Source organism: Arachis hypogaea, chromosome 6 (assembly GCF_003086295.3).
Source record: "Arachis hypogaea cultivar Tifrunner chromosome 6, arahy.Tifrunner.gnm2.J5K5, whole genome shotgun sequence".
Classification (NCBI taxonomy): Eukaryota; Viridiplantae; Streptophyta; class Magnoliopsida; order Fabales; family Fabaceae; genus Arachis; species Arachis hypogaea.
Genome location: NC_092041.1, coordinates 101419855 through 101430016, shown reverse-complemented (window position 1 = coordinate 101430016; position 10162 = coordinate 101419855).

Genomic DNA, 10162 nt, shown 5'->3' with positions numbered 1-10162 from the left:
CCACGTGTTGCAACATTATTCATCCATGTGTCATTCATTATGTCATCGTTGTATATACACCAAATTAGTCCCTCACTTTACATTAAGTGACTCATTTTAGTCCCTGAAATTGAATGTTGTGCACCAAATTAGTCCCTTCATCAATTTTTTCTCATTTTTTTAAATTTAAAATTTTAATATCTTGGATACACTAATTTCAATTCTATTTTTTCATATATCGTTTAAATACAAGTGCTTTCATAAAAAAATTTTAAGATTTTAATTTTAATTATATAATTTTTTTAATAATTTAATATTGATAAATTTTGTAATATATAAGTATATTATTATAAAAAAAATTATATGACTGATTAAATATATTTTTTCATAAAAAAACATGTATTTTTAACAAGAAATTAATAATTAAAATAAATATTTTTTTCTTATGAAATACATGTTTTCGTTATGTGTAAATGAGCTAGATTGAAGGCATTTCAAACTTCCTCACTACAATCTTTAACCTCTACAGTCTAGACAAAAGAGGTCGGAGATGGTAATGAGGGAAGCTTGAAATGCTTTCACATCAACTCCAAGATAGCGGTTATTAGGGGTATCCACAAGAAAAAAATATTTTATAAAAATACTGAAAGAAGTCGGAGATGGTAGTGAAGGTACTTGAAATGTCTTCACGTCAACTCCAAGTCGATGGTTAGGATATTCGCAAGAGAAAAAATATTTTATAAAAATACTTTTATTTGAAGAACATGTGAAAAAATAGAATTAAAATTAATGCATTAAAAAATATTGAGAATTTTGAATTTATAGAAAAAAAAAGAGAAAAAAATTGATGAATGGATTAGTTTGGTGCACGACATTCAATTTCAGGGACTAAAATGAGTCACTTAATGCAAAGTGAGGGACTAATTTGGTGCATATACAACAATGACATAATGAATGACACGTGGACGAATACTGTTGCGACACGTGGCACAAACAGATGCGTGGCCAAATAACATGGTGACACGTGGCACAATCATCTACGTCAGCATGCCACGTGTCACTGGTTACCACATCATCATACCATTACACGTGGCCAAATCATGAAGTGACACGTGTCACTTACAGTCCACGTCATCATGCCATGTCATCACGTCGTTAATGGAAAATAGACCAGGGACTAATATGGTGCACTTTTTTTAATCTCAGGTACGTAATTGGTGGAATTGAAATCTCAGGGACGATTTTAGTGTACAACGCCAATCTCAAGAATCATTTTGGGGTTTAACTCCATTTTAGTGGGATTAAAAAGATTATGAAATATCTAGTTAGTACATTGAATGTAGTATTATAGTATCATAAAGAACCCACATACATGATTATTCTAGCGAAATTGAAATCGGAATATAGAAAATCACTAGATGAATGTCACTTATTTAGTAGTTCTTTGATGTCTTCATACAACCAAAAACAAGTAAACGTTAACATTTACCCTTTTATTTATCCTCTCTCTCCTGCTCTGCTAGGGCAAAACCAAACAGGGAAGGGGAGGGTAGTGAATAGCATCCGTAAAATCGAATACAACTCGGTTTGTAAACAAATCGAGCCCAATCGCTAAGTGCAGAAAATTCAAGATCTTCAGCATTTAGGTAAATCTGAAATGAAAGCATCAACATCAGCAATCAATGAAAAAGATCCACCTCAGCAAGAGACCAATGAAGAAGAAGAGGAAGCACTAGTTATCTATGATGAGGGAGACATTGAAGAAGGAGTCCAAAAATGCAAATATAGCATTGTGGGAAAATTAATCACTGAAAAATATATTAACCCAAGCTGGGTACAAAGTGCCATGTATAATATATGGAAAAAACCAGAAGGTTTTCAGATGAAAGAGATCCAGACTAAACTATACCAGTTCTTTTTTAAAAAGAAGGGAGATATGAAGAGAGCACTAAAAGGAACCCCATAGACTTTCAGAAACTCGTGGCTTCTGCTGGAGAAATGGGAAAGGAACATCATTCCAGAAGAAATGGACTTCTCAGAGATAGAGGTAAATGTGTAGATTTGAAAATTACCATAACACTGCAAAACAGTAAAACTGAGAAAAAAACTCGCAGCAACTATAGGGGAAATAGTAGAATGTAGCATTTTTGAAAGTGAAAATGGGCAGGGATAGTTCATCAAAGTAAAAGTGCGAATGAAAATAAATAAACCAATAAAAAGGGAGTCAATATTGGAAACATAAAAGATGGCATAACCTGGGTAGATTTCAAGTATGAGAAGCTCCCAACTTTCTGCTATTTCTGTGGGATGCTAGGACATGATGAAAGAAACTGTGAGAAGAAAGAGGTTTTAGAAGAAGGTATAAAATGGCAGTCGAAAGAGTTGGGTGACTGGATAAGAGCTGATACGTTCGGAATGAAGGTGGAAAAAAAAAGAAGAAACAGGTAAGGAGAAAGATAGGAAAAAGGACGATCCACAGCACGAAGGAAAACTCAGAAGAAACCAAGAAAAATTGTTAAGCAAGCTGGCAAATCTTACAATGTCATATTCTAGAGGTGCAGAAAAGGTGAAAGGGAAAGATATCAAATCCAGCAGAGAAGAAGCTCACAAAAAAATCAGTAAGAAAAAGCAGAAACAAATAGAAGAGAAAGAATCATGGAAGACAAGAGAAACAGAAATAGAACTTGCAATCCTAAAGATACAAAACAAAGAAGTGCAAAAGGAGGATACAAGGAAAGAAGTTCCTGAAGGAGACAATAGTAAAGATGCAAAAAAACCAGTAAAAAAAGGAGAAAGGAGAGCAGAAGAAGTGGAAAAGAACGGCTCAACCAGAAGTAGGGAAAAGAAAATAAATCCAGAAGGAAAGAGGAAGCTTGGAGAAGGAGCACCGATGGAGATTGTAGAAGAGAAGACTCAACCAAAAAAGCACCAACCTAGCACCCCAACGGCAGAGGCTGCAAAACAGCCCTGCCGAGATCAATAAGGCTAATAAGCTGGAACTACCGTGGGCTTGGAAACCCATGGGCAGTTAGAGCTTTGGATAAGCTCTTAAACCAAAAAGATCCCAACCTTGTCTTTCTAATGGAAACAAGGAAAAAGGCAGATGAAGTAAGTATATTAAGAAGAAAAGGGGGGCTTGAGAATATTATAGGGGTAGACTGTGAAGGAGAAGAAAGAAATAGATCAGGAGGACTGACAGTTATGTGGGAGAAAAATACAATAGTGGAGATAATCTCAATGTCCTCAAATCATATAGATATGGTAATTCAAACAGAAGGAGCCAGCAACCCTTGGAGAGCCACATGCTTTTATGGATGTCCAGAATCAAACAACAAGCACAAATCTTGGGAATTGCTTAATTCTCTTGGCCATTCCAACAACATGCCATGGATGGTCTTTGGAGACTTCAACCAAGTGCTGGAACAAAGAGAAAGACAAGAAAGACTACTGGTGACCTATACACAAACCAGAGGATTCAAAGAAGCCTTAGAGGTAAATGAACTTCTTGACTTGGGCTTTGTAGGACATAATTTTACTTGGTCCAATAACTAGGCTGGAAATCAGAATGTGCAAGAGAGACTTGATAGAGCTATTGCCAACATAGATTGGAAGGAGGCTTTTTCAAGAGCGGTGGTCCAGCATCTTCAAAGATATAGATCGGACCACTACCTGATACTTGTAGATATGCTGGGAGAATCATAACAAAAGACAAAGAGAACACATATCTTTAGATTTGAGCAAGTATGGCTGGAAAATAAAGAGTGTGAAGAGATAGTAAAGAGAACATGGATACCAAGAACACCTAATCTACAAGGAAAACTAGGAAACTGCAGCAAATCTTTAGAGGAGTGGGGCAAGAAGAACTTCGGTAAGATCCCAAAGGCCATTAAAGAGAAAAAAAAAAGCTACAAGAAGTGCAAGATGGAGATCAAACACAGACAGTAATGATACAATCAAAGAAAATCCAAGAAGAATTGGATGAGCTCCTAAATCAAGAAGAAATCTGGTGGTCACAAAGATCAAGGGTAAATTGGCTAAAGACAGGAGATAGGAATACAAGGTTCTTCCATCAAAAAGCATCTCAAAGGAAGAGAAGAAATAGAGTACAGAAAATTTTAGATAATGTAGGAGTAAAATATGAAGAAGAAGAAAAAACTGAAGAGGTGATGACAACCTATTTTAAAAGGTTGTTTGCTGCTGAAAATACAGAGAGAATTGAAGAAGCAGTTGAGATTGTTAGGGGATGAATAACACAAGAGAGACTAGATATAATTCAAAGCGATTTTACCAAAGAATAAGTCAAGATAGCCTTGAGCCAAATGCACCCAACAAAGGCACCAGGGCCTGATGGATTACCGGCTCTTTTCTACCAAAAGATGTGGAATACAGTGGAAGAAGATGTGACAAAGTGGACACTCAACGTTCTTAAAAATGGAGGAGATTCCTCAGAGGTTAACAAAATCTTTATCTGCCTCATCCCTAAGATCAAACACCTGAGCCACACAAAAAATTACTGGCCAATATCTCTTTGCAACGTTATTTTCAAGCTTGTGACAAAGACAATTGCAAATAGGCTAAAACTGATCCTGCCAGACATTATAGGAGAATTTCAAAGCGCTTTTACACCAGGAAGACTTATAACAGATAATGGTCTAGTAGTATTTGAGATCTTTCATTTCATGAAGAAAAAGAAGGAGGACAACAAGGGATACATGGGAGTGAAGTTAGATATGGAGAAGGCCTATGACCAGATTGAGTGGTCCTTTCTCATTGAAGTGCTCAGATCTATGGGCTTCCCACAAAGATGGATTGATCTATTTTGGGTATACATAAGCACAGTATCTTTCTCTATTTTGATAAATGACTGTCCATCAAAAGAGTTTAATCCCGGAAGAGGAATTAGGCAGGGAGACCCGTTATCTCCTTATCTTTTTATCTTGTGCGCTGAAGTTTTTTCCGATCTTCTAAGGAAAGCACAAGAAAGAAAATCTATACAGGGGATCAAGATTGCAAGACAGGCACCAGAAATTACCCATCTCCTTTTCGCGGATGATAGTATCTTTTTTTTTAAAACAATAGATCAGAGCATTCAAGTACTGATAGAGATTCTTAAATACTACCAATTAGCTTCGGGACAGAGAATTAACTTGGACAAGTCGAAGATTTTTTTTTAGCCGAAATGTACCTCTACCAGACATATGCTTATCAAAGATTGTCTGAATATAAAGGCAGTGAAAAGTCACTCAAAATAATTGGGAATACTAACTATGGTCGATAGATCCAAGAAGCAGATTTTTGGATTTGTTCAAGAGAAAATCTGGAAGAAGCTAAAAGGTTGAAAAGAGAAAACTCTATCAAAAGTGGAAAAAAAATTCTCTTCAGGTCAGTTGTTCAATCTATCCCTTCTTACATCATGGCATGCTTCCAATTACCTAAGAGTCTTTGCAACCATTTGGAGAGAATGATTAGCAATTTCTACTAGGACATCAAGGAGGAAAAAAAATATATTAGGTAAGTTAGAACAAGCTTAGCAATGCAAAAGAAGAAGGATGGTTGGGCTTTAGAAGTTTTGAAGCATTTGACCAGGCCATGCTAGCCAAGCAAGGGTGGAGATTAATTAAGAGACCTGATTCACTGACAGTAAAAATACTAAAAGCCAAATATTTTGTAAGAAAAAATTTTCTTCATGCAAACAAAGGACACAATCCTAGTTATACTTGGAGGAGCATCTGGGGCACAAAATGGGTGATGAAATTAGGTGGACTTTGGAAGATAGGAACAGGGAGGAGCACCAGAATTTAGGGAGATCCATGGAAGGAGGAGAAAAAATACATTGGGTAAGTTGGAACAAGCTTAGCAATGCAAAAGAAGAAGGATGGTTGGGCTTTAGAAGCTTTGAAGCATTTAACCAGGCCATGCTAGCCAAGCAAGGGTGGAGATTAATGAAGAGACCTGATTCACTAACAGTAAAAATACTAAAAGCCAAATATTTTGTAAGAAAAAGTTTTCTTCATCCAAACAAAGGACACAATCCTAGTTATACTTGGAGGAGCATCTGGGGCACAAAATGGGTGATGAAATTAGGTGGACTTTGGAAGATAGGAACAGAGAGGAGCACCAAAATTTGGGGAGATCCATGGCTTCCTAATCAAAACGGACACAAAATTTAGAGTCCCAGAGCAAGTTTTGATCAAGAAGCCATAGTGGACAACCTTATCAACCAGGAAAACAGAACTTGGAACCAAGAATTAATCACAAACAATTTTTTACCTTTTGAAGCAGATCAAATCCTAGCACTACCATTACATATCCAAGAACAAGAAGATAATTTTTACTGAAAATTTAATAGAACTGGGAAATATGAAGTGAAGAAAGCTTATCACCTGATAAGGAAGTACAGCCAGGAACAAGGGCACAGTAGCGTACCAACCCTCGAAGAGAAGTAGCGATGGAAGCATCTTTGGAAGATGAGAATACCACCCAGAACTTTGAATTTTATGTGGAGCCTCATGCATAGATCACTACCTACAAAATCAAATTTACAAAAAAGGGGAGACAGATGCATTTCAATTTGTCCTAAATGTTTTGAAAAAGAAGAAACTGAATCTCACATTTTCAAGGATTGCAACTGGACAAGGAGGTTTTGGTTTATCTCTCCCTTCACTTTGAGAACAGAATCAGCGGAACAAATTCCTCTATTGGACTGGATTGATGTAACCTTGAAGGAAATTGGGGGATAAAAAAGAGATTTTCTTATGCAGCTTCCATAGCCTCTGGCATGGGAGAAATAAATTGGTGTTCGAGAATGATCAATCCCCACCAGAAGTATTGTTGGAGAGAGTCCAAAAAATTTCACCGAAGCAAATTTAATGGTAGAAAGATCTTTGTTGTCTCAAAAACTTTCACTGGGTAGCCAAAAAGTGATGACTGTTGGAGTGCTCCTCCACTAAACACCTTTAAATTAAATGTTGATGCAGCTACTAATAATGGAGGAAGAAGAAGAGTTGGTGTAGTTACTAGAGATAGTGAAGGGATAGTTGCAGCAGCTGCCACGTTGGAGATTACCTCATCTCTTTCAGTTAGAGAAGCTGAGGCTATGGCTTGTTATCTGGGTTTGGAATTTGCAACCCAATACTGTTTTTTTGATATTGAGTTGAAAAGAGACAATATATAAATGGTGAAGGCCTTAAATCTAAATACCCATTTGGAGGTTCTTTTGGAGGGATAATCTCCAATTGCAAAACTCTTTTGAATAGGTTCATGTATTTTAAAATTTTACATGTAAGAAGACAGGGAACTTAGCAGCCCATTACTTAGCAAGAATAGCTCTTACCAAGTCAAATATAATGTGGCTGAAAGAGACACCCTTAAAATTAAAAATATGTAATTGGATCTATTTTGATATTTTGAATTGTAGAGTTTAATATAAATAGAATTTCTTTCAAAAAAAACAAATAAACGTTATATTGTTTCATTGTATGAAACAACTAGTTGACTATGCATTCAACCCTGATCTTATTCTCATAAAATGTGATAATACAAGGATAATAAATTTAACCAAGAATCCAATTTTACATTCAAAAACCTAATATATTGAGATTAAGCATCACTACATTATTTTATAAGAGATTATATTTAAAAGGACAATGTAATTCTTGAATTTCTTGAATCTAGTAAACAACTAACAAACATTAACCTTCAAACAAAAATTCTTTTTTACATCCGTAATAAATTTGGTATCTCAATTAGGCATCTTAATTTTAAAATTTCATATTGATATGGGTGTTAGATATTTCCTCTTACTTAGCTTGTTTTTGGGAATTTACTTAAATAAGTTCATTCAATGTTCTTTCTTCATTATCAAGCATTTGAAAATCAAGAAGAATTTGAAGAAGTAGAAGACTTTTCGTTCCGCACAAAACGACAACTATACCTAGCCCAAGTTCCTAGTTATTTAGACCTAGACAATTAGAACCCAGAATAATGAGAACGTGGAATGATTCACACATGGGATACCTGAATTTCGTGATGATTAATAAATAATGGACATTTTGATATAATAATTAGAATTAATGCCTAAATAAATTAAGGGGCCTGCTACACATACAAGTAAAAAGGCCGTACAAGTTTTACAAGTTATCAGCCCAAACTTCATTAACACGCGCATTAACTCATTTTGAATGGAGCGTAACTACACGCGCCCCACTCAAACGGTTCCTCTTCGTCTTCTTCTTCTTCTTCTTATTCTCTTCTTCTTCTTCTTCTTCGTCTTCGTCTTCTTCTTCTTCTTCTTCCTCTTCCTCTTCCTCTTCCTCTTCCTCTTTCTCTTCTTCTTCTTCTTCTTCTTCTTCATTTTTTTTCCGATTTTCATGGTTTCTGAAATTCTTCTTATTCTTCTTGCTGCACGTTCTTCTTCCTCTTACTCTTCTTCTTCTCATTTTCTTTCGTTTCTGCACGTTCTTCTTCCTCGTTTTCCTCTTCTTCTTCTTCTTCTTCATTTACGTCTTTTCTCTCTGTTTTCTCATTTTTTTCGATTTTTCATGGCAAAATCGTTTTTGAAGAAGAAGAAGCAGCAGAAGATGAGGAGGAGAAAGAGAAAGAGTTCTGAATTATGCATAAGATGTACTTCAACGAATTTTGGGTGTATTTTCTTAAATCCTTTGGGTGTATTTTCTGTAACCCTTTGGGTGTATTTGAGTGATATCTGACTGATATCTATGGGTGTATCTGACTCATATCTATGGGTGTATCTTACTGATATCTATGGGTGTATTTTTCATTTCAGAAAAAATGGCAAGCATTACAGATATACACCCAAACGATTACATAAAATACACCCAAGAGATTACAGAAATACACCCAAACGATTACATAAAATACACCCAAGAGATTACAGAAATACACCCAAACGGTTACAGGAATTCACCCAAACGATTATAGAAATACACCCAAAAGATTATAGAAAATACACCCAAAGGATTTAAAGAAATACACCCAAAATCATGCATAATTCAGAACTCTTTCTCTTTCTCCTCCTCATCTTCTGCTACTTCTTCTTCTTCAAAAACGATTTCAGAGCTTCATGTCAAAAAACAATAGAAATCGAGAATAACAAAGAAAGAAAACAGAGAGAAAAGCACGTAAATGAAGAAGGAGAAAGAGAAGGCAAGAAACAAAAGAAAAGAAGAAGAAGAAGAGGAAGAGGAAGAAGAACGTGCAGCAAGAAGAAGAAGAAGGTGCAATGAAAACGTGCCGTAACAGTATGTGGAGGAACTAACGTCAACGACGAAGAACAAACCAGTGAGAAAGGAGGAGAAAAGAACGATCGAAAAAGAAGGAAAAGAAGAAGGGATGTAGCGCGTCGTACGTGGAGCAGCACGTAATTTGATTTTATTGTTTAATGAACTTGTAAAGCATACAAGCCCTGCAGAGCTTTTCCCATAAATTAAAGCATATAAGCCATTATCTAATTAAATAAAAAATATTAAGATATATCAACTAAATCAATTTTTTTTTTGAACTCTTTCTCACTTTTCGACTGAAATATTAGTTTTTGTCTTCTTTTTGTGAAATAATTAGTTTCTACTTCATCTATATTATTTATCATTTATGTTAATTTAATTTGTGCTATAAAATATTGGAAAAATGAGACTCAAAATGGTACTTAAATTTTCAAAAATAAATCAAGATAGCTTTTTTCTTCTCTCACTCTCGTAAGTAGCCAACTAAAATTTACTTTCGTAAATTTTCATTCATTTCTATCAATCCAAACTTCCATTAATGCAGTGTTGATTTAGACTATTAAGTGCTAACATGGCATTCGAATATGATCAAAATAATGTTGTAAATTGGTTGAGTGGACTCAATATAGTTATTATTCCAATATAAAACTCTAAACCCCAAAATTATAGCAACATCTTCATATTCTCCTCTCTTCAAATTGCAAGAGTTTTTACTTGTTTTGTTTGTCGAGTAATTAAATATTGCGAACTGTGAAATTGATAAATTTAGTACTATAAATTTTTCATTCAATACTACATGTTGTGAAACTGATATACATGTCATCATAAAAATTAAAAGTGCATACTCTATATCAAATTCGAATTTCATTATCACTTTGTCTGTGAGAATGTTTAACCTTTTCCATGCATTACTCTTAATGCTTGTTGCTAGGTTAATTTAG